This window comes from Camelus bactrianus, chromosome 3 (genome assembly GCF_048773025.1).
Source record: "Camelus bactrianus isolate YW-2024 breed Bactrian camel chromosome 3, ASM4877302v1, whole genome shotgun sequence".
NCBI lineage: Eukaryota > Metazoa > Chordata > Mammalia > Artiodactyla > Camelidae > Camelus > Camelus bactrianus.
In genome coordinates, this window is record NC_133541.1 from 163,104,796 (window position 1) to 163,130,790 (window position 25,995).

Genomic DNA, 25,995 nt, shown 5'->3' on the forward strand with positions numbered 1-25,995 from the left:
CAATCGATAAAACAGTAACACACTCTAAAAATACTAGCATGCAATCGATTGGCTCTTTCTTGACATCTAGCCTTTTTCCACAGCCCACATGTAAAATGATCGTGAACCAGTGAAAGATAGTGTCTACAGACAAGAAAAATCAATGCCACAGGTAGACTGAAACCCAGGCTGGAGGAAAGGAAGAGAAAGGGCATAGTAAAGAAGTGGGGAAAGGCTGGGGAAATAAAATCATCACAAGGACTCTCAAGCATCATCCAACAATCATACAATCATTCAAGAGAGAGAGAGAGTTACTGAGGTCCTATACTGTGCAAGATTGTAGAGCGGGTGAAGCAAGAGCGCAGCGACCATTGTGGCAGCAAGTGGCGGTGCTCAAATACACTTCTGATTCTGGTACCTTGCACACTTGTCCTCAGTATAAAGGCAAAAAACAAAAAGTAAAATAAAACTCTGTAAACTCAAAGCATTGTTGAAAAAAAAATTAAAGAAGACCTAAATAACTGGACAGACACACCACGCATATTCCTGGATCAGAAGTCAGAGCTCTTGGAATGGCAGTGCTCCTCAAAGCGATCCGTATATTCAACGTGGTCTCGATCACAATCCCAGCGGGCTCCTCTGCAGAAACTGACTAGCTTCTGCTACAATTCATATGGGATTTCAAGGGTCTCAGTAACCAAATCGTACTTGAAAAAGAAGAACAATTTAAGAGGACTTGTAATTCTCAATTTCAATCCTTACAACTGTATCTCCAGGTGAGATTAGAGGCCATTGTGAAGTTATTACTGTGTTTATCCTTATTTTCTAAATTCTCTACAATGAATATAACTGTTACAATAAAAAGAATAAAAAGTAAGGTTTCTTTTAAAATATACACACCGATTCACTCATTGGGAAAAATATATTTTAACTATAAAGAGGTAAACAATTATCTAGTGAAAAAGGACTACTTAAAAACAAGAGTGTATTTACATTTTTCATTAATTGAAAACTGAAAAGCACAAACACATCAAGTTTCTAGGGAGACCGATGCAACAAATTATTTTCAAAAATTCTAATTGAACAATGAAAACTCAAAAAAGGGAAAATTGTGATTGACACCCAAGTGCAAACACATGGAAAGCAAAGGCCTAGAAATCACAGTTCCTTTAACTCTGATACTAACTCAATAGAAGAGGAAATTCCTCACTAATGGGACAGTGGAATCCCATGCATAAGACACCATACACAGTACAAACTGCACTAGAATCTGAGGTGATTTTCTTAGAAGAATTCCAAAGTTACAACATTGCTGAAAAACTATAAAAACACTGACAGACAGATTAAAACACACAGTCACATATATTATATAGAAACATATGAAGTCTACTCCCATGTTGCATAGAAATACAAACAGTTTTGTTCATTTATGGGCACTGAATATTTTATCCCAGGTAGAATATTTCAACTAAAACAAATAATCAATAATACACTCCTCTTGTCAAATCTACTTGATAAGTTACTCGGCTATGTAACCATAATTTGTCTAAGATAGATCTAAAATTAGTGAAAAAGATCTTTGTATGGTTTCTTGAACTCTTCTCAAATTTCCAAACTTAATTTTAAAATAGATCTGAGCAGTATTTCTATATTAACTTTTCCCCCGTGAAATGAACAACACAGTCTGTTGTCAAAATTCTGTCCTTAGAATGATTCACAAGCACCGTATCCGAACAAAACTGCTGGACAGCAAGGCACTATCCAGACACTGTGACCAAACAAATGAAACACAAGGAAGACAGTGACCCTATTCTGGAGGGCTTACCGTATGTTTCAACACCGGGTATTTATTTGATTGGTTTGATTGGTTAGCAAAATAAAATCAATCAAGTACTTTCTGCTTTGAGCATTCAGTAAGTCATGACTCTGTTGTTAGTGTCATGAGAAGGAAAGACTTAAGCATGACTTGATTAGGTCAATTAGCAAAAGCCATCACTGGGGAGTGAGTAATAAGGAAGTTAACTGATAGCAATGCTTCTGCCTACAAGAGACCTAAAATAAACCTACACTGATCTCTTTAAGGAAATGAGGAGATGAGGCCCCAATGAGAAAAACAAAAACTAACAAGAAATCAAAAAAGTAAAGACTTTTTCATTAACGGTTCCAGGAAGGAGTGGAGCATGGTGGTGAGGATCACAGATACTTGGGACAAACATGAGGGTCTGAATTCCAACAGCACTGTGTAGCTTTGACACTGATAAGTCAGTGAAATTTTCTGAATCTCAGTCTCCTATCCATAGACTGGGGACAAAAACAGCACCCGTCTCCTAGAACGGTCCTAATAATTAAGTTATTTTATATATAAAAGGTTAAATAAAATACCTCAGATATTAAATATTACCACAAAGGCACAAGGAAAAAAGAAAACAGAGATAAATTGGAGTTCATCAAAATTAAAAACTTTGCTTCAAATGACACCGTACAGAAAGTGAAAAAACAACACACAGGAGAAAATTTTTTCAAATCATTTATCTGATAAGGAATTTGTATCTATAAAAAAAAAAAGGACCTCCTACAACTCAACAATAAAAAGGCAACTCAATTAAAAAATGAATAGAGGATCTGAAAAGTATTTTTCAAGGAAAATATACAAATGGCCAATAAGCACAAAGAAACGATGTTCAATATCATTAGCTGTAAGGGAAATCAAGTCAAAACCACTAGGAGAAACCGCTTCACACTCACTACAATAGGTTATAATCAAAAAAAGAGTAACAAGCACTAATGAGGACACAGAAGATGCAGAGGTCGCAGCCGTTGCTGGTGAGGATGTAACACAGCCTGGCCACTTTGCAAAAACGCCTGGCAGGTCCTTAGAGAGTTGAACATTTGGTTTCTGAATGACCAGGCAATTTTGCTTCCTGAGCACACACGTAAGAGAACTGAAAACAAATGTTCATATAAAAACTCCTGCAGGAATATTCACGGCGCCATTACTCATCACAGCCAAAAAGCAGAAACAACACAAATGTCTATCACATGATGAATGGATAAACAGAGGGGCCCAGCCATACAGTGGAATATTATTCAGCAATAGCAAGGCATAGAGTACTGACCCAGGCCACAACTTGGACAAATATTGAAAACGTTACTCAGTGTGAAAGAATTCAGTCACAATAGATGGTTCCACTTACATGAAGTAACTAGATTTACATGAAATTGCCAGCACAGGGAAATCCACAGAGAGAGAAAAGTGGCTTTCTGGGGCTGTGGGAGGATGGGAAAGATGGGAATGTCTGCATATGCGTAAGGGGCTTCCTGTTGGGGGGATGAAAATTTTCTAAGATTGACTGGGATGAACAATTCTGGGCATAGAGTAAAAACCGCCGTACATTTTAATGGGTGAATTGTTATTAAAACTGGTAAGAAAATAAGCACCTCCAGCCAGTTACCTTCCCATAGTAAATGCAAATTGCTAAATTTTATTACAGGAAGAAGAAACTGCCCTCAGCATGAAAGCAGGAGTTCAGCAAATGTGAGTTAACCGAAATTGGAAAAGAGCATTTCAGTTGAAACAGTTGATGAGTGTACACAAATTATTAAGACATGACAAGGAATATCAGTTTGACATCACGAAGGAGCATTCTGCTTCAAATGCAGATCAAGGATTCGGCAAGCCCAGCTGCTACAAATGACCAGAGAAGAAACCTGGTTCTTTAAACAAGCGCCAGAGCCAACAAGGGAATAATGGTGAGGAAAGCAGGCGGCAGAAAATCTGGAACAGTTTCCTACAAATACTTTCTCCACTGAAAATTCAAAAACAAAATGAAAGTGATGTGATGTTGTGTTGACCTCACGTGAATGGGCTTCCTCCGGTGCTCGACAGTTTTGTAACCCTGAATGAGAGACTCAGGAGAATCATCATGGCTCCTTGGAGTCACCAAATGACTGCCCACCAGCTCGCTGAACACCATCACATCTGCCAGGGTTGAATTGCAGAGAAGAGACCAACTTCTGAAAGGCACAGGAAATATAGACAAGGGAAGAAAAGGCTGCAGTCAGTCCTGGGACAGAGGCCTTCTGAGCAGAGGCCAGAAGGCTGCAGGTGAACATGAGTGGCCCTGGGGCAGAAAGGGACCATGGGGGAGCAGACCTCAATTCTCTTCTCTCTCTCCCTCGGGTAGGAGAGATAAAGTCTGCATCCTTCTCACCTGGAACTGTGGGTTCTGGCTGGCAGAAGTCTTACCAACATGGAATGAATTACTCAAGACTGTGGAAAAAGGAAAGAAAGCGAGAGGGATTAGGGAGCCAACTCCAAGAAACTCTCAAATGTTCCCATATTTATTGTGTATAATCAAAGGAAATAGTCTTTAACAGTTGTGTGATAGTAAGGAGGAACTTCGTGAAAGATGGGATGAGGCAGAGATTGTAGAATCCGCAATGAGTAAAAAGGCTTAGTTTACCTTTAGGGGAGACATGGGGAGAGGGGAACAAGATAAATTCTTTAGATATCTTCATTACAAAGCAGACCACCAGATCAGCCAGGTCCCTGTTTTGGGAATAATGTACTATCTAACAGCAAGCACGCCCAGCGTTTATAGCTGAGTGCCTGGGTCATTGCTGTGCAGAAATCTTCCACGCAGGTCCGCACAGGTAGAAGTGCCACAACGTGCTCAGAAATTATACCGTCAGCACCCCTGGGCTCCCATGGACTGGTTTCAAATTAACCAAACTCATGAGAGACTGATGCAAGAAAACCAGAAATTGAATTTATTAATGTAACAGGAGATGTGAAACTACAAACCAGACTGAAATATCAGAGTTCAACCATGAGTACAGATTCTCCTCAACAGCCCAATCACAGGCAGGCAGTCACATGACAAGAGTGGACAGAAGCAGAGCAGGAAGGGTTTCTAGATTAACTCAATGGACTAAATTTCTGTTATACGAAAAGATATGATGCCCAGAAGACATTTAATGCCAATCAAAGTGCACTGTCCGTGGACTGTGGCTGAGACACGACTGTGAGCACCTGTGTAACTCTCCTTTCCCTGTCCTTTCTGGGCTATGTGATGCACAGAGGTACAGATATCCAGGGATGCAGATACCTCTAAACACCCAAAGCCCATCCCTGGGAGCCTGGAAACCAGACAGCCAGGGTTTAAATACCAGCTCTGTCACTTACTAGCTCTGTGACTTTGGCCATCTTACTTACTCTATCCGTGCCTCAATTTCCACATTGTAAACCTGGGAAAGCTATCAAACCTTCCTTACTCACTTGTTGTGAAGATTGAAGGATTCATTTCTGTAAAACGCTCAGAAAAGAATGTAGCACATTTTTGGTGCTCAACAAATGTGAATTTAATAAGAAAGTGATTTACAAATCTCCCTTCTAATCATCTTCTGTGTTTCATGGCTAGTCTGAGTCCCAAAGGAAATCCTTATTTCCCCTCTTATAAACTCTTGGGGAGCACCCTTCTGTTGCATCCCACCACCTGTTTAAACTGAGGGAAGGGATGCCTCCTCCACAATCTGGTCCATGGAGAGTGTTTTTCCCTTCACACCCCTGACCCCTGGACAACGGCTAGCCCTCCTCACACTAACAGATTGAGGTGTGAGTCCGGATCTACAAGCAGGGCATATGAAACCTTTCCTTTCCCTCCAGTGTTGGCCACCATTGGGAAGCACCAGGGATGCTCAGCTCCATGGCAGGGCAGCCCTGTGCATGATGGGGCAGATCCTCTTAAGGGAAGGCTCACTGTGGCCCAGAGCTAACTGGGACTGCATGAGTCTCTAGTTCTGGGCCACAGTATCATGACACGCATTTTCCCACAGCCCTGAAGTTCATGGAGAACGTGGCTTCATCAGTAATACAGGAGACATTTATCGCCTGCCTGTTCTTCTGTGTCATCTCTCAGTTGGCTGCTGGAGAAAACATGTGTATAGGTATTGGGTCCCCTTAAGCCCCAATATATATGAAGTAACAAAAAATTCTGTGGGTTAACATTGGTTCAGGGCGACTGTGTAACTGTCCTGAACCTGCTGTTGCTAAATTATGGGTATAGGGACTATGGAACCTCCTCAAATATCTTTCAGCATAAAACCAGCTTTTCTTATTTTCCTGTTTCTTAGTAACTGCCAAAGACTGTAAAATGATGGCTTCATACAAAACAGGAGCTAAACTTTATGAGCCCTTTGACATCCCCACTCTGCTAAACACTTTACATAATTTCTAATTCTCACAATTCTGCAAAGCAGATACGAGCGTCCCCATCTCACAGACGAGGGAAAAACTCAGAGCAAACTGACTCAGGCTCACGTGGCTCAGTGGCAGCACGTGCACGCAAACCCAAGACAAAAAACTGCACCCCTTCTTATATGTACAAAATCACCTCCCAACAAATGATACACAGCTGCTGGGTCAATACTCAGGGAACTCAGTACACTTTTCAGCTTTAAGGTGCTCCAGAGGCCGCTCTTAGCTGCTTTATAAAATTCCGGCTCACTGGTTGCTAACACTGGAAGAAAAGACCGATTTTGCCATTGTTTGCACAGCAAGTCTGAAATGTTCACAGCGAGATGACAGAATAAGTCTAAGACATAAGCAGAATAATTTTTCCAGGTAGATAGACATAATGGACATTGTGCTATTCTGAAGCACTAAGCAACGGAATCAAAACAAAATAACATTTGTTAAACCTTCTTTTGCAAAAGGAATATTAAGACTGTTAGAAGGTGCAACAGCACCACCTATGGCTAAAAACACCTTCCAGGTTGCTGGGAAAGATGCAACACAAAAATTGCCTGTTGGATCAGAAAGAAGAATCAGATAATTATATCTTATGTAGCACATACTGCACTTTGCTTCGGGGAAGGGAGGTGTATTCAGTATTTAATCTGACATTGCTAATACTCCTGAATATAAACAAAAGACACAGGCTCATGGAAACTTCTTAGTAGAGGAAAGAATCCAGTCCAGCCACTTCATTTTACAGGAGGGGAGTCTGAGATCTGGGATCTGTCCTCCTGGCAATCAGCAGCAAATCTCTCCTAGGCCTCATGTCTTGCACTGTAGCAAAAAACATCAGATCTGTACTAGGCCTATATTCATAAAAGTCACGTCTGTATTTTTCCAACAGTAATTAATCTAGGTATCTTGCAAAATACTTCTCAAAGAGCCAGGAAAACATACAAGTGTATTGAAATTCAAAAACATTTATTTGCACATTAAAACAGCATGAGATTTATTCTATTAAAAAAAGTGACATGTCAAGTCAATGTTTTGATATTTTAAAATCTATTAAGAGTGCAGAAAAATAAATCAAAATTTTCTTTAATCACAAAAGAGAGAAGCTTATTCCCTGAAAATGATCAATGTAGATTTTTCTAAACTTAATGGTTCTGGTCAGATTCCTACGAATTTAAATGTCTGAGTGGATGGTTACACGGCAACATGAATTCTGATTTGTAACAACACACATTCTGTGTAAATAATATTCAAGGCCGTCTGCTTAAGGTGATTTAACTAGTCCCTGTCTCACTAGAATGATAAAGATTTCATTAAAACTTCATACTGCACACACACACACAAAATCCTGAATCCTTTTTACTTTAAGCCATATTCATATATTCATAAATATGCATATTGAATATGCATCAGAAACAAGCCACCCTCTTTAGTATTCAGAGTTGATCCTTCTAAACTATCTGTCCTTGTGACAGCATATTTTTACTAAGCAGCTCTTGGGTGCTTCATATACAAGGCGTCCACCTCTCACAGTCAAACAAGGTAAAGGGCATCACTCAAATTTCACAAATGAGGAAATGTACTTAAGCCATGAAAACAACTTACATATTCATCATCAGGAAAGAAAAGAGTAAAGATTTTACTTACAATATTCACTGACAAAACTTTCCTCCATACTAAGACTACATAGAACCAATTCAGTCTTTGTAAATTTTTCTGTCAATAAGCACCACTAGAGAAAAACAAGCAACATCATTAGAAATGGTTGGACTTTCAAAGCCCACTCCAATTTTGCACTATAATCATTTTTAATGTTTTGATTTTAGTGTTTACAGAGCACTAAAATAAAAAAATATAAAGTTTTTAACTCATTGCCTGAGAAAGCAACATTTGTGAAAATGTACAATTTTAATTTATGCCACTCTGTCTAACATTCTCACTGGTGTCTCTCCTTTGAAGGCTTCATGAAGCTGAGATCGCTAAAATCGTTCATTTATGGACTCACAGGAGTTCGGGAAACCACTCAACTTGGGGCTGATCAGCGGAGCCATTGAGAATGCATCCTGTGCAGCCTGGGTTCCAGCCCTGAGCCTGCCAGCGCCAGCTGCGTGAGATTTGGGACAAGCTGCCCCATCTCTCAACCCCTCAGCTGCAGAAAAGGAGACACTGATACCTACACTTAAACACCTACTATGAATTAAAACATGAGGAAAGCATTTTAGCCTTAGGTAACTGTCCACTCAGAGCAAGCTTGGTCATTATGATGATGAGAATTACTTTTAATAAGTTAAGGCAGACCAAAAATTAGAAATCACCATAAAGGAGAAACATTTTATTTCAATGAGCATTTCCTTTTGAATGGATTGCAGAATATTCCATTGATTTTTTTAATAAATCAAATTTTGTCCACTAATTATAGATTTACAGGTTCATGGACAAGTCTCCAGAAAAAGAATTAGAGGTCACTAACCTCTGCATACAAAGAAAGTAAAGTTTAAAAAAAATCAGGGGGGAGATTATACCTCACTTGAGAGAGTATGTGCTCAGCATACATGCGGCCCTCAGTTCAGACACCAGTAACTCCATTTAAAAACTTTTTTTTTTAAGAAATGGAGAATTAACTCAAAATGGTGGAGGAATGCAGAATTTCTTTAGAGAATCAACTCAGATTTAAGATGGGGAAAAAAATATCCATTTCTCACAGGAAATCTTGAGAACTATGTAAACCGGATCTGAGTTGTCTAATCTTTTAACATTATTCATGAATTCATATTACCAAGTCTTAAAACTGCCTGATAACCCACAGGGGTGATCCTGATCATAACAGCTGCCAACACGGATCGAGCTCCGGCTACGAATGGTCTGTTCTGCCATCTCTGCCCCTGAGGCCTCACCAGGCTGGGAGCACTAAATTCGGTCATTCATGAGCATCACGTGTAAGTCCTCCCTTTGTGCTTCTCACTCCCCCCCCACCAGACCCTCTGAGGGAAGCACTGTTATCATCTTCCCCAACCGAAGATAAGGCCACTGAGGCAGAGAGACTAAACCTGCTCCAGGTCACATCGGCAATAAAGGACGTCTATAATTCTGCTGTTCTATTATTGACAAAGGAATCTGACATATCAATTCAAGGGAGACTGTTAAATAATCAAGTCTGTCAGGTCTTCACCTCAAAGAGCAGATACTATAGATTCCTGACGTAGGATGAGGCTGCCGCCACATACTGACTCAGCTTGAAATTAATATCCAAGATGAAGCAGCGGATACATGTAAATATTCACGACTGTCAACTCCGCTCTCGGGTCTGGGCCCTTCACTGCCTGAACGGGGGTGAAATCCCCACCCGTGTCAGGGAGGGAAGCGCAGCTCTTCCGGGACTCACCCAGGATTCACGGGCTGTTTCCCCCACACAGGCTGTCCTCAACGATTAAAAAGCTCTCAAGAATTTTACACCATGCAAAACTAAAAGACGTTTCTGCAGATGGAGCACTTTCTCAGGCTTAAACCTTTTTTGCCTACACTCAGCAAGTGGGAAAATAACACATGTCTCTGCAAAGTCTCTGACCCTCACCACTCACAGGAGTAGAATGGCCTCAGCACAAGATGACTCTTCACGGATGAGAACAAAATAAAGCCGCCCCCAACCACAGGCACTCCTAGAGACAGAGCTCAGCAGTCTTCTGCACACTCACTGTTGTGCAGCCCTCACCACCATCTATTTCCAGAACACTTCATCATCCCAGAAGAACACCCCTGCCACTAGCAATCACTCCCCAACCCCCCTCCACCCAACCCCTTGCAACCATCACCTGCCCTCTGCCTCTGCATGTGCCTATTCTGGGCATTTCAGATCACTGAATTCAACAATATGTGGCCGTTTTTGTCTGCTTCCTTTCACTTAACGTGCTGTTATCAAGGCTCGTCCAGGTTGAAGTGGTATCAGCATTTCTCTTTTTTTTTTTTGAAAGTGTTAAAGTTTATTAGAAGGTGGTAAGTAATATCAAAAAGAGTAGAGAGGAGCATAAGTGATTGGGTTTCAAAGGGAAAAGGGCGGGTTGAGCAGTCAGTGTGGACTTCCCAGAGCAGGTGGCCTTTTTCATATTCCCCTTTATTTATTTTTTCTTTTTTATTCAATTTTACGTCTGAATAATGTTCCACTACATGGAGATACTACATTCTGTTCATCCATTCAGCAGCTATGTATGGACGAGCTCCAGACGAATGAGTGTAAGAGGTGACTAGGCAGGGATGGCATTTAAGCAAAGGGCAAGATGTGCTTTCAAAAAAAAAAAGCCAACAAACAGAGGCACAAGGAAATTCAGTGCGTTACTGGGAAAGTGCATGCTTGCTTCACGATGACTGCCGTGCAGGGCTGGGGGGGGAGTGACAGGAGACACAATGAGGGAGTCACCTGAGAATATTCCCCATGCAAGCAGCTCAGCCAATTCTCCTCCCTCATCCTGTATTTTAGAGGCATTTTTGATAGGTTTTCTATTTCAAGTAACAGTACTTAGTTACACATCTTATCATCTGCATCAGATCACCTTACCTCCAAGCCACAGAAAGTCATTCACTGACTGGAGCAGCTCCAAGACATAAAGGTGATGGACCAGGGAGTCCTGCAGCATCCCGGCCTGCAGGCACAAACCCCCACATGTTCCATGGTGATGTCCGGAAAGTAAAATGCATGGAAATATCTCACTGCTTGTGCACGATAACTGCCCCCAAATTGCCCCAAAATCATGCTGGCAAAGCACTACTGAGCCCTCTCACTACAAAAAAAAAAAAAAAAAAAGAGAGAGAGAGAGAACAGAAAAGAAAAGAATAAAGCTAAGAAGGCAAATTTAGGGTCTTCTATTGAAAACCAGCAACCATCACTGCCAGTAACTCAGCAGGAATGGTCCTGACTTCAAAAACCACTGCGCAGTTACATTGCAAACGTGATAGACATATATGTATTCCACGTAGATGATATTACAGTAGGATTTTTCTTTTCGAAATTTCCAGTTGCAACATTAACACAAGAAAGATTATGTTTCAGCTTTAAAAAACTCAATTATTTTCCACTTTCTTAATTTTGAACCTATTATTATTTTATAAAGGGTGCTATGCTGCAAATTATAAACTAACTATTTGGCTTCTGCCAACAAGACCTTTATGACTTCACTATTTCAGAGCAAGATTTAATGATGCTTTGAGAAGTGGGTCCTGGGGCGCTCACTAACAGCTCTTTAAATACTGACAAGGATGTGCTATTTAAGTAATGCAAAGGCTCTAACTCTACATTAACTCAGAAACCAAAGAAACTACACCAAAGCCTTACTTTATCATTTTTAAATTTTGCTATTCTTTTGAATATTAAATTTCTTAAAAGATAAGATTTTTTTTGAGAAACACAGCAGCTGTATTAAATTTCCTCTCACCAAGAAAGCAATCTTTATCAAGAATAAATACCCCTATGGAAATCCAAAAGACGGGACGTTTCTAGCTAAGTGAACATGCAGATCTCAACACAAGACTAAATCCTATCAGATCTCACTCGAACAAGCTCAACAATGTCCTGTGCTACCCTGAAACTTAGCTCTTCTCTTCCAAATGTTGGCTGAGCTAAGATCATCGCACAATGCAGGGAAGAAGAGAAAATTCCACCTGGTTGCATCCTTTTTTTCCAGCCACAAGGTGCTGCTAGGGGGTCCCTGTTAATAAGCCCTCCCCATGAGGAAATCTGGCATCCACACTGCCCCTGCCGTCCCCAAGCAGCCCCGACGCCCCTCTCCCACTGGTGGCCCCCAGCCTGTCAATGGTCTTCTAATATCCCTCCCAGTTGGTGGCATTCTCCCCCTCTTCCCTGCTTCACACACACACACACAAACACACACACACACACACACACACACACACACACACGGAGCCAGGACAGCCTTCCCAAAGCACAAATTTGATTACATCACCCCCACTTCAAACCCTTCAGAGGCTCCCTGGTAGAGTTCTAGCCCCACCCCCGACGCTGCTCGCCCACCCTCTCCTCAGTACCCAGGTCTCCAATGACCTCAGGCGCCCCCTGACCTGCTGCTACTTCCCACTTGCCTCCAAGCCCATTTTGACTGTTTGTCAAGGGAGCCTTCCTTCCCTCGAACCTCTACACTTTGGGTTAGGTGCCCCTGCTGTGTTCCTAGAACATTCTACGCTAAGACAACTTCTGACAATGCTAAACTCTCAAGAAGCAATACATTTTGCTTACTACTGTGAGTCCACCCTCTCTCCCCTGGACACTCAGAATTGCATGTGTTATGAATAAATGAATGAAGGGGTGGGTCTCAAAGGGACGGGCAGAGCTGCTCTCGCCCACCCCGACCCCTTCTTTCTGTAGAACATCAGAAGCAAAACCAGGAGTACCTCTCCTGAGGGTCACTTTCTGCTGACACCCTTCACTGCCTCTTCTGTGTCAATTCTAGTAAAAAACCAAGCTCCTCCTAAGCCCTCCATCCCTAGGCCCACTCCAGTGTCCTCCCAAGCAGGGGCACCCTCCACCCTGGACCACACAGTGCACTCTCCCCGAGTCCCCACCCCATAAGCCTCCAGGCCTCTACCCGGGCTGCTCCTGCAACCTGAGTCACCCTCTTGATTCCTTCTCCTGGCTGACTCTTACTCTGTCCTCATAACTGAATGTAGAGCCCATTTCTTCAAGGAAGCCCTCTCTGATGATGTCCTTTAGCTCTTGGCTGGGCTCCCTCTACAGCAGGACTGCTTGGCGACCAACTGGTGTTTGTCCACCTGCTCCTCTGAGACCATGAACTCTTGGAGGCCACGTGGGAAAAAGGAGTGAGACGATAAGAGGGGTGGGAAGAGCAAAAAGCAAAATCACAGCCCAAGTCCCAGATTCAACGATTCTGTCTCAGAAGAAAAGAATAAAATGTTTAATACGTATGTCATTTGGCTATGATTTTTGTGGCTCATGGAAAGCAAGAGGTTGGTGTTCTAGTCTAAAATCCAAGTTACATGCAAAGAAATGTACATATTCATATCCAAAGGAAACCAGAGCTGCTCAACAACAGTTTGCCGTTAAAATCAAAGGAAATTTGATAAAGGCAATCTCTCTCTCTCTCTCTCTCTTTGTTTTTTTTTTTTTTGTATCATATAGTTGTAAAAGTATTTGTATAACTAAGAGATGGCTAAAGCCTATGATTCTGCACTGGAGTGTTTGGGGCAGAGGAAGCCCAGATTACATGCACTGTGTAAATACAATCACACCAACACACTGACAGGTGCCCTACTTGCTGAGCTGAAGTTCCAAAGCAGACAACCTTACGATGCAAGACAGCTCTCATTAGAAAGTAAGGAATGCAATGTTCTGTACTCAATTACTTACGTTATATGGGCCATTAAGCGATAGTGCATCTTGTCTAATGAAACCCCAAAATAAATTGTTAACGTCGATTTTCTCCATCTGACCCTTATTTGCTAACTTTGGATATCAAACCCTCACTCCATACAGAAAGCTCAGACCTACGCTGCAGCAGGTTACATCCAGTGGAAGAAAGCCTATCAAGGGAGAACTGGAGAGTTTCCCTTCAGAAGCTGCTAAGTCTGGTTTTGCACCTGTACGTCATTTGCAACCACGTCATCGTCAAAAGAGTAAGACCTTACCTCTGTGGGGCGAAAAGCACTGCGGTGCTTCTGAACCATTAAAGAACACTGAGCTTTGGGAAAGAGTCCTGAGGCACTTAAATCGTACTTTTTGTGAAAGGCTCCAATACTGACCCAATTCACCAATCCAGGTACAACAGGGAGGTACCGGAATTAGTAGAGAGAACATGCCCTTGAAGTCTGACAAGGCCCTGCTTGAATCCTGCTACAGCATTTACTAGCCGCGAAATGGACCAATTCCTTAACCCCTCTGAGAAGGCTTCCCAATCTGCAAAAGGGGGCTGCCACCGCCCACCTGGGAGGCACGGATGTGAATGCAACACGCAAGTAGTGAGGCCGACTACTACCTGACACGAGACCTGGCTAGTTTCCCTCCGCTGCCCTTCTCCCCCTTTAAACTTGCCCTGTTCCCCCTGGTAAGGGTCAATCCACGGACCAGACTGCCCGATTCTTCTGTGTATCCCCTGATACATGTCTTACCCTTAGGAGGCCAGAAAAAGGACTATCTCCTCCAACGTCACTATCAATGTTCTTAAGAGTCTGGGTTTTTTTAACTCTATTTTGCAGGGAGACTATTCCAGAACTGTCCAACCACCATTCTCCACTTTGGCTCCTCTCCCAGCGCCCGTCCCTTCTCACCTCAAATCTTCTGTCTGCTGGCCTTTTGTTCGTGGGAAAGTGTCCGCTAGGGTGGAGACTCCCTAGGCCTCTGTCCCTCCCTCACTGGTGAGTGTGACTACCTTCTCAACACACCCCACTTCGACTCCATCTTCCGAGGAGGTTCCCCTCCTGGAACATGCAGCCTCTGCATCATCCCCAGACGCGCACGCGTTGCCACAACCCTCCATTCAGATTTCTTCCTGGGTGGCCCTGCCCACCCCCAAGACCCTTAAGGATAAATGCCATTGCTCTGAAAATCCCAAAAGCCACTGACTGACACACCAAAGCTGCATGGTCTGGGCTTTCCTCCAACCCAGGCACAGCCCTGACCCGCCTCAGCCTCAGTCTGCACCTCTCGAGATGAGCTCATCCACCTGCACGGCTGTGAACACCAGCTAAGAATGACGACTCCCAACGTGTATCTCTAGTCCGGCTCCTTCACCTGAGCCCCGGGGCCATAGAACCGATTGCCTCTTTCAAGTCCTAACTTGGATGACAAATGGAATCTTAAAAATGCCTCATGTCCACCATTTACTCTAGAGTTCGATTCCTGGCAGGTACCTCCCAGGCTCCCGATTTTAGTAACAGACCCAGAACCCACCTAGGTGTTTGAGGTCACATTCAATTTCCCCTGTTCCTCCCCCCGGCCCTGCCCTGGAATCAGTCTTGTCATTTCTATTGCTAAGCCAGTCTCAAGTCTGGTTCTGCAAGGACCACGGATGGAACCCCACAAGCTGACAGCAAGGTGCAGTGCGTCACAGTCCTCCGAAGAGAGCTCCCTGGAGGGGGAGGCATCTCCTGCCACTGGTCACCTCAGAAGGCACTGGATTCTCACAAAGGAGGCCCAGGAGAAGGGACTCAAGGTTCTCCTGTGGTCTGAACTTTGAAGGGCCCGAGGTTTGGGGGAGTTCCTTGTTAGCAGACACACCTGCCAGTGAGCAGATGAGGATGGGGGAACCCAGGCAAGGCTGTTCTCACTCTGACCCCTGGGCTCTCGGGAGCCACGGGAAAGGCCTGTGTTCAGGGCACAGCCCAGCCTTCACAGATCCCAGCCTGCATTTGCCAACCCAGAGAGCCTAGACTCCTACTTGCGATTCTTGTGTTCTGTTCCCCCCCAGAATGTGATGGGCTCTTTCAGAACGTCTGGCCTGTCTCAAGCGAGACCAAGTCAGTGAAGGATGAAGTGTCCACAATTGGACCAGGGCATGAAAGGGGAAACAAGGTCTCATGGCCAGCATGACGGTGGTGGCCAAACCCTTCCCCCGGGTGAGATGAACCAGGGTGTGGGTGAGAATGCAAGGTCTCTTCACAGCTGACTAGGGTGTTGGAGACTCACTACCGCAAACTAACGACACGGCCGTCAGTGGTGGACGTCATCTGCAACAGACACGGAGTCAGCTATTTACTGCCATCATGGGTTAATAGTAAAGGCTGATGCAGGGAGGACTGCATGGCTGCTGAGGCAAACCACAGACCCGGCTCTGAATGCCCACTGGCTGGAGCAGAGAGGAAGCTACAGTCCCCTTTAGCGGTCCCTGTGTCCACCAGATCCAAGTGAGCCAGCTACTTAGGAGAAGGACATGTTGTTCTGATACTCAGAAAAACCAGCCTCGTAAAGGGAAAATAAGAGTGGCAAGGGGTTTAGACCCGCTCCTGCCTCTCTATGAAGGCAAAGTAAAGTAAATGGCACCGGGAAGGTGAATGAAAAAACAAAAAACAAAAAACCGGTGACTGCTTCTTCCAACAGCATCCCCTGCAGCTGCTCACCCCCGAGACTGCCACTTTCTCACCAGTGACCGCCGGCCAGGAAGCTCCGTCACGCACGTCACACAGCGACAGCCCTGAATCGCGTGCTAAGCACGTTTGTCTAAAAGCCAGAATCAAGGAAGATGCTGCATATTTTGACATTCCAAGTTTAAATACTCCTTGAAAAAAATCCCTCAGCAGCCGCCTAAATCAATTCACATCTCACTTCTTCAAAACAATCAAACATATTTAATAAGGGCGCATTTGTCACCAAACATAAGGAGGACAAAACTGGTTCCTCAAAGCAAGGATTTTAACAGGTATCAAACACCAGTGGGTGATGTGCTAACAAAGCAAAAATTCCAAAATCTAGAAAATAAAATGATGACTAGGATAATATATGGATAAAGGCAACTATTAAGTTTTTGCTTTTTAAAGCGATGGGGACAGCACGGAGGACAATCTCGCTATTTCCAATGCAGGGTGTGCACAGTCCACTTTTCAGACGCAACAACATGCTCACAGGGCGGTACAAGATAGAAAGGGAAATAGAAAAAGGAAAAGAGGAACAGCGAAAATTAGAAACACATGAGAACAAAAATAACTGAGAGCAATTACAAGAATTTACGTGAGTTTGGTGAGGACAGGGACGAGGGGATGTTGAGACCCAACCTCACCTATTGTTCCAGGGAAGGCAGGGGCCTGAGGCGAGCGGCGCTGCCGGGGTCCCCAACATGGTCAGCGCCCCTAACCTAAACTTCACCTAGATGCGTGTAAACAGCTTTTGAGCTACAAAATGTGGTCGCAATTCAAGCTGGACAATTTTACTCACTCCCACCAAGAGTAACAGGAGAGAATTAGGCTCTGTTCCTGCACCAAAGCATTGTTTAAAAAATTAATGACTGTGTAATAGTAAAAGCAACAATGGAGTAAAAGTGACTGGAGGAGAACTTACTTGACCGGAGCTCACTGGCCGCATTATCTCACTGACGTTCAGATGCTGGCTGAGCCCTTACGGTACCAAAACAGACAGACCCACCAGGAGGGAGGTTTAATGCGCTGCTGTATTTTGATGCCGGGAGCCATGCCTGGTACACAAGGTTCTGGGTAAACAATGGTGACAGTGTCAACCACTATGGGCTAAGCACACAACCAGGTACTCCGCCAAATCCCAAGGACACACTTCAAAAGGCAAAAACAAGCTGGCATTCTCTGGTGGTTCTGCAGACTCAGAGCCAAGCAGTTGCTGAGCAAACATGTGACCAGTGCCTCCTGTGACAAAAGAGGAGGCACTGGCCAGGGGGCTGGGGCAGGGCTCTAGGCTTCCACTGCTCACCCACCATTCTGTCCAGGGGTAGATGTTGGTCCCTGCTTACGTTGCACCGATGTACCGACATTGACTGACGCCTGGGGACTCAGCAGGAGGTGACAGGTGACGGGAATTGATCCAGCCTGGGAGTGGCACGGTGCTGGCATCTGTGTCCTCAGCTTTGCCCAGGCCACTACATCTGCCAGCTCATCTACAAGAAGCAGAAGGGGAGAAAGCCGTGTAGATCACGGGGCCCTGTGAGGACAAGTACAGGTCATGGCCACAACATGCCTCGCCCCTTCCTTAAGATATAGAGGTATGTCCGGGGAGGAATTAAAAATTCATCCAGAGCCCGCCAGGCACCACAAGCAGGTGGGACTCGGGTCCCCTGTAACTGTCACTCACAGGACTGGTCTGGACTTTCTTTTTATCGATTCTCTGGCATCTTCTCCTCCAACTTACCAACAACCAGAAAGTAGAATCTGATTTTAGACTCACAGAGAATCGCAGAACACCTCCTACACAACGGGCCCGGCAGCACGTGCCAGGCCCTCCGACCGTCACCTGTGGGACCGCCATGAGCCCTCTCCAGACTCAAGGCCCGAGGCCGTAGGTCGGGGGGGCACAGATTCCCACACTCTCCCCAGCAAATGGGGACCACCTCTCGGCAAAGGCATCTCACCTACTTCTGCCCGAGGGACATCTCGATAGATATACAGGGAAACAGATCAGAATGTGGGGGGGTAGGCAGCCCAGAAGAGCTCGTCTGCACTTCCAAGGCAAAGTGGGACCGTTGACTTAATCACAGGGACAAAGTGAGGACGAATCTTTCCCTGCTGTGCCCCATGCTCCGTGACACGTCTTTCCCTGTGTAAGGAGCTCATTTGGAAGCCCCTGGCAGTGTTTCTGTTGTCCTAAATTGGCATGGTGGTTGTCAGGCAGGGAGAGAGGGCCTGAGCCGTGCAGGTGCTGGACCTGGGAGGCAGGAGACACTGGCTCCACCCCCAGCTCAACCAGCACTTCATTCTGCGTCTCAGGATTCAGCATGACATCTATAAGCAAAGGGATGAGACTGTCCCAGGACATGCTGTCCAACAGGAATGAAATGACAGCCATGTAAAGAAAGTTTCCCAGTTGCCACATTTAAAAATGTAACCCCCCCAAATAAACCCCTAGAAACTGATTTTAAGAACATATCTTACTTATTCTACAGTATGTAAAATACTATCATTTTGACATGTAATCAATAAAGAAAGAAACAAGATAGTTTACATTCTTTTTACTAGACAAGTCTCAGCGTCTGATGTGCATTTGACCTACAGCACATCTCAGCTCAGAGCAGCCTCCTCCCCAGCTCTCCTAGCATCAGTGGCTTTGGCTACTCTATTGGACAGCAACTCCAGGGGTCACACCAGGGGAATTGGCTGAAAAGCGGGAGTAAGTGTCCATAATAACCCTAAAAGAATCTCTCTGAAACAAAGGCGGATTCACTTTTAAACGTCTGAAAACCGGCGGGTTTCACCTCCCTCACGCCTTGGCTACAAGACAGCCCTCCTCCTTGCTGATCCCTTTCTGGATGTAGGGAAGCAACCCTTCACACAGCCAGGGTGTCCGGGCATCCAGGTATACTTTCCTGCTCTCTGTGTCCAATCCCACAAAGTCCTCCTTCTCAAACAGGATGTAGAGCAGGAGGACCTTGTCCCCAGTCTTGTCGGATGCACAGTCCAGCCACTTGGACTTGAGCATGATGAAGAGAGACTCAGTGAAGTCCTCGATCCTCTTCTCCACCACCCTGCAGTCCTCGTAAATTGAAGGCCACGTCGGTGCGCGGCTGCTCGGCCACCTCCCAATGCAGCACAAAGACAAAGAGCCGAGAGTCATAGAGCGTGGTGCCATACAGCTCCTCTGCACGTGGAGCTTCTCGAAGGTCTTGGCCAAGAGGCAGTCGGTAATGGTGACAAGGCCCACGACCTTGCGGTGGGTCTGGAAGTCGTTCCACCCATTCTCGGGCGCATAGTGGTGACTGTAGTGGATACGGAGTGCCCACTGCGAGCCGCAAGGGATGATCTGCCTCACCAAGGAGATTCGCTTATAGATGCAAAAGAAATTCTCCTCTGAGATGATCCCCACGGGTTGGACCACCACTGGGAGAGTCTCGTGGTCCTAAGCACACTGCACGTAGTCAGGGATGTTCATGTTGCAGGCCCTGACGAGAGGGAAGAGGAGACCGAGGTACATACTGTGCTGCGGGCTGCGGGCCTCACTGGGTTGCGGTGACCTGGTGTGTACCAGTCAGAAGGCAGGGGAAGCCCAAGCAAAGCCGTGGGTACAGTTTGTCCTCAGCGTCTGCACATGGCTACCGCAGCTTGGATCACATTACGCAGCTTTTGGTCTAGGCTTCCGCCCTCTGCAGAAAAGGGTCATTTCTTCTTTTCTGTTTCCAAGCACCTAGCCAGGCCCTGATGCAAAGTCAATGCTCAAAACTGCTGAATAAAGGAATGAATAAAGGAACTGCTTCCACACCCCTCAGCAGGATATAATGCAAAGAAACACAGTAGGATCAAAAGACCTGGATTTCAACTCCAATTTATTTGAACTCCTAAGCTGCAGAATACTTGATAAGAAAACTTGCTTTGGGGAAGAGAGTACAGTTCAGTGGTAGAGCACATGCTTAGCATGTATGAGGTCCTGGGTTGAATCCTCAGTACCTCATTTTAAAAAAAAATGAAACAAATAAATTAACCTATTTACCCCCCTCAAAAAATATTTTTTGAATTCCAAATTCAAGAAAAAATAAACACCTTGCAATTGACACAACGTTGTAAACATGAGTATAATTCAATTAAAAAAAAATCCTTGCCTTACAAGAATATATCTGGATTATGGAACTTTACAAATGTAAAATGCCTAGGTTACCACCTGCATAAGAAGAAGGAACTGTACAAATTTACTATCCCTCATTTATGAGCTATATTTCCTTTGGGGGGTTTATAACCTCTCAGAGCTAATTTTCTCAGATTAAAAAAAGAAGGAAACATTACCGGATTCTCCATAGTGCTGAAGAATCAGATAAACCTATGATAGCATCTGACCCACAGAGTTTACTCAATAAATGCTTGTTGAATGAATGAATAAACAAGCAAAGTGAATGCTGCCCCCTGCCACAGAGCATCATGTTGGTACTGCCTGGAAATTCCAAGCCCACGTTTCACCCGACTCTACACTAACCATGGGTGACCTGGGCAGGCCTGTGTGCTCCTCTTAACCCCAGTTTAATCATGAATAGAAATGAGGGCAATAACACAAACCTCAAAGGGTTAGTGAGTCATTACTGAATTGTATCCCAACTTTGCAAGATGGAACCTTTAAAGAAATTTGGGCAAAAAGTCCGTAGGCCCTCTCCATATTATCTCTTACAACTACATGGGAATCTACATTATATCTCAAAATTAAAAAGTCTAATTTATTAAAGAGGCTATTGAGGTTAAACGAGCTCACTGTCTCAAATAAGGAACACACAGTACAAATAGGTCAATGCCCAGCCCATGAGATACACTCAGTAAACATTCCCACTGAGCCCACTGGTCCCTCCAACTTCAGAGCACGATGATGTGTCCTCATGGCCAGAGGCCCCTGCACCTGAAGCTAACAAAGCTAATGGTCCCCACTTTCAAGAACCCCTGTCACCACCGTAGGACTAATTTTGTACTTGTAATTTTTTTCTTTATATTAAATAGAAAAACGTAATTGCATAACCTTCAGGCCACCAAAACCTGACTACAGAGATCATGATGGCAGCCCTTCTTCGTGAAACAATAAAATGAAAAGCCATTTCCACAAGATCTCTGTGTAAATCTACTAGGGAACTTCATCCTCGACTGAGAGGAAGAGGAATGGGGAGGAGGGGGCAATCTGCGGCACACAGACCCATGGGCCACCTGTCCCACGATGGACTTTAGACCCAACACTCACCCTCAAGGAACTTCAAAATAGACACAGACAGAGTGCTGTGGACAAGATTTTTTTTTTTTTTAAAGAAATCCCTTATTCCCTCGCAGGTTTTGTTTCTACTGAGAAACAAATGTCTTATGTGTATAATGTTTCACAAAACACTTAAATTATTATCACCCCAACTTGACGCATTAAGAAACTGAGGGAGAGAGGTTTATCACATTGTGCAAGATTAGAGAGGCAAAAAAAAAAAAAAGATTTGAGAGAGGCCACGTCGGACACCGTATTTAAACCCAAGCCCCTGTTCCAGTGCTCACACTAGAAAGTGGGATATACTGCCCCTTTCCTGCCCTCTCCCTGCAATAAATCTCTGAAGACTCTTTTCTGTGCCACCTGGAATCACAATCACTTCAATTTTCCACAAAGAGCTATGTCACATATTGGATGTGTCAAAATCTATATGTTGAATGGGAGGAGAGATTTGTATTTTCTGTTTCTCAAAGGAAACATGGCTTAAAAGAAACTGAAAAGCACTTTTCTAGTCTAAGTCTTCATTGTGCAGAGAAGGAAACGGAGGCTCAGAAGAGATGAGGAAAGGGCCTTATTTACAAATATTGCCTCAGCGCAGCACCAAGCCAGCCTTGGGCACTTCTTGGGGAGGATCTGGAAGGCCCAGGAGAATGAGTCTTAGAAAACGGAAAGAGAAGAAGCATACAAGGCCCCGTCTCTACACCATCATACCATGAAGTTCCACCAAATTACCCAGTATAGGTGCAGCCAACATTAATGTGGGATAAACTGGTTATAGAAACCTGGAAGTCTCAACCATAGTGGAAATTCCAACATTTACTTTGTTTTTTTCCCAGTTCAAGCATCAGCTCAGTGGGCACTCTGTACCAGGCACTACACGAGGCCTGGGGTTCTCCCAAATACACAACTATTATATCACGTGAGCAAACCACACACAGGCCCACCAGAAGGAAAATGCCCACAGATAAGGTGGAATTACTGAAACTGAAAGCAGCCAACCAGCATATATTACTAGCAAAAACGGTGCTGCTAGAAATAGACTCATGGACATAGAAAGCAAACTGTGGTTAGCAGGCAGGAAAAGGGGGATTAACAGATACACGTTAATAAATATAAAATAAATGACAAGGACCTACTATATAGCACAGGGAACTATAATCAATTTCTTGTAATGAGTTGTACTAAAAACAATCTAAAAGATATATAGATACATATGCATATGTTTATAACTGAATCTCTGCTGTACATCTGAAACTAACATTCTAAATTGACTACACTTCAATAAAAAATAATTTTAAAAAATAAGTAAAAATAAAAGCAACGCCATTTAGAAAAAATAAATGAATACTCTGATCCCCTTAGCTGTAGATGCTGGAGAATTCTGGTTACAAACACCAAGTCCACTGGATCACTCCAGCACTGGCTGTCACTCTTTCTGACCATCAGAGAGTCACTTGGCTTCATTGAGTTTATTTTCTCTTCTGTGGAAGGCTTCAGTTTGCAACTAACAATGTATAGAATCTCATCATTCACAAACCCAAAAATTAATGAGGACTTCCCATGGGCCAGGCTCTGGAAATATGAAAATATAGGGTCCGAGATATATTCATGGGTAGAAGAAATTTATGCCATAAAGACATTAATTTTTATTGCTTTGATAGACTGATTCAATACAATTCTGTTTAGATTTCCTACCAGATTTTTTATGGGTAACAAGATAATTTATGGTCAGGAACAACCAAGAATCTTCTTTAGAACCAGCACTGGGAAGGGGTGGATAGGTCAATCATTTCCACTGGTCTTTCTGAAGTGATGAAAACGTTCTGGAATATTAATGGTTGCACCACTGTGAATATGCTAAAGCTGCTGAATTGTAGCATTTAAGTGGGTGGACTTCATGGTGTGTGAACAATATCACAATAAAGACGTTAAAGGAAAAAATATTTCTTGACAATTATTTTTCCCTCTATACAACTAGTCTGCCCCACAATTTAAGAAGAACCAAAAAACCAAAACAAACCAAATTTTGCCAGGAGCTCTTTAGGACTGCAATGTCCCTGAGTCTCCAACGCCTCTGGTGGTGCTGTTCCTGTTAACACACCCTAGCTGGGCTGGGCTAGTTAGGGACTGTAACTATCTTTTTAAGATCGACGGTCACACGTTTCACCCTGGGAGAGGGAAAGATGGAGGATGTCACAGCCTCATGCCTTCAGCTCATTTTTAACTGAATCAAGCCTTGCTTTCAACACTGTAATCCCTATCACTATAAAAACAGTGACATCATCAAGCACCGCCATCATAACACGTGAAAGTGTTCAAGGTACTTACCTGGGGCAGAAACACTGAGGGAGGAGACGGAAGCTCGCTCAGCACTGACGCTCCCTTTTCCCGACTCCACCAGGAGAAGCTGGGGTTTACAGCCGGAGGCTCTCAGCCCGGGGAGCAGCGCCCACAGCACTGAGCTGGTCCCCAGGGAGAGGGGAAGGGAGACGAGGGCAGCCCAGGGGTCGCGGTGCAGGGAAAACCGGGGTGGGACGCGGGCTGTAGCCCCGCTCGGAGGCCAGCCCCAGCCCCAGCCGCCAGCCCCCATCCGGGTCCGCAGACCCCGCCCGCCCGGGACACAGCCCGCCCAGGGGCGGGGACGGGCCGGCGGCCTAGGAGAGGCAGCCCGGGAGGAGAGGACTCGCGGGCGGGAGAGGGGAAAGTGACTCCAGCCGCGGACTCAGGGGAGCCCGGCTGGGGCGAGAGGCGGCAGGTGCACACCTGGCCCTGGACAGCTGTGGCCGGGGCGCCGGGGCAGGAGCCAAAGTCTTACCAGGCGAAAGAGCTGAGCAGAATTTGGGGCCGATCCCATGCTCGGAGCTGGAGCTTCCAACCCTCGTTCCAGCTGGCACCGACTGCGCATGCGCAGGAGGGCCAGCGATCCTCTCTGGGTTCTGCGAGAGAAGGTGGGGAAGCGAGGGACAGAGAAGATGGGAGGAGGAGGGGAGGAGGGGAAAAGTGGAGGGAGAGACATGGACAGGAGGAGCAGAGAGAAGGCAGGGATCTGGAGGGTGGAGGAGAGTAGCAGAGATGGAGAGAAATAGTTTTAACTCTGGGGGCATCCTGAAGGAGGCAGCAGTCCTGCCTCTGCACACTTCTCTAACCCTTCAAGGCCCGCAGCTCATATTTTACCTCCCTGGTCCAGCCCTCCACCCAAGGCCTCTGCAGTACACCTACGGGGATCACACCCGTTGCCCGAAAGTGGAGCTGGGTTTCCTTTTGCTCTGGGAACCAAGCACCCGCAGGTGTTGTCGCTCAGAACTACCTTGGAAAGAGTACCTATTCCCCTTTTACACGCTGGGACACAGGCAGGCAAGATCTCTGCCTTACCTCCACTCTCCCAGGTGTTGTGCTGGCGGGGAGCGGGAGGTACGAGGTCAGATCCCAAAAGGAGCATACTGCCTGAGTGTTGGTGCATAGTCCCCATCCTTCCTGGGTAAACCACACCCCACCCTCGGGGAACCATCAAGGGCACACAGTATGTCCCTGGGTGTTGGATAGCTGCCCTCAATTCCAGTGCCCAGCTTGCTAGGAAGATAGGAGTGTTACTGAGTCCAAATTCATTCTCCTTAGTGCAGGACAGGCCAGTAAGTTGGGAGACCAGGTGTTGGGGCATGGAATAGCAACTTTCTGTAAACCTAGATGGCAAACTAATTTCCTGGAAAACCATCTCCCCAAGTCAGAATTCAGGCTTCATTCCTACGAGCTTGGTTTTTGCAATCTTCTTGATATAGGAATTCTTTGTTGTTAGAATCCTTTGTTCTTGCAGCTATCTGCCTGGGTCAGATCCCTGTAAACCTCCAACAAAACAAACGTTATTTTCTATTATGTAAATTGTTATCTTTATATGAATGGAAAAGTGTTAAATATCCTTAAAGGTCAGAGCCATCAAAATAGGCTCTCCTGTATATTTTAGGCTCTAGGCAACATTGTTTTACAAGCAAGATGAAGCCTAGGAGACAGAACACAGGGTTAAAGTCAAAGGAACAGATCTAATATGGAGTCAGATTTATTCTTTTGTATTACCAGGGCAGAAGACACTTGAGGATTTAAATCCCTTTAAGTTAAAAATAAGTAATACTTTAAAGGAATTTACATACATAGGTCGGAATGTGCATAGCATATCTGGAAAACACACAAAGGTTTGTAAACAGTGGCATCTCCAGGGAGGGCTGAAAGAAGAGAGGATGAGGGAAAACTTCTTTCACATGTGTAATTTTGTGCTCTGTTTGAATTTTTTTAACCACATGCATGTATTTCTTTTTCAGTTAAAAAAATGTGTAATGGAGCAAAGGATTAGCAAGCTCAGCAAATACAGCAGCCATGGAATCACTGAGCCATCAATTTTGATTTAAGGCAGGAAGCATTTATTGACTCTCTCCTA

At 44.7% G+C, this 25,995-nt stretch overlaps 1 long non-coding RNA gene across 6 annotated transcripts in view; it reads right to left on the bottom strand.

The window, feature by feature from the left end:
• LOC141577228 (uncharacterized) overlaps positions 1-24,235 on the bottom strand; it is a 114,743-nt gene extending 90,508 nt beyond the window's left edge. For 4 of the 6 annotated variants that reach the window (XR_012506094.1, XR_012506093.1, XR_012506092.1 and 1 more), the window contains exon 1: positions 23,898-24,196. This is a non-coding gene — a long non-coding RNA (uncharacterized LOC141577228). Of the gene's footprint in view, positions 1-23,897 lie in introns of all 6 variants that reach the window. The other 2 variants (XR_012506095.1, XR_012506091.1) reach the window with 1 other exon arrangement.
• Between the last annotated feature and the right edge of the window lie 1,760 nt (positions 24,236-25,995).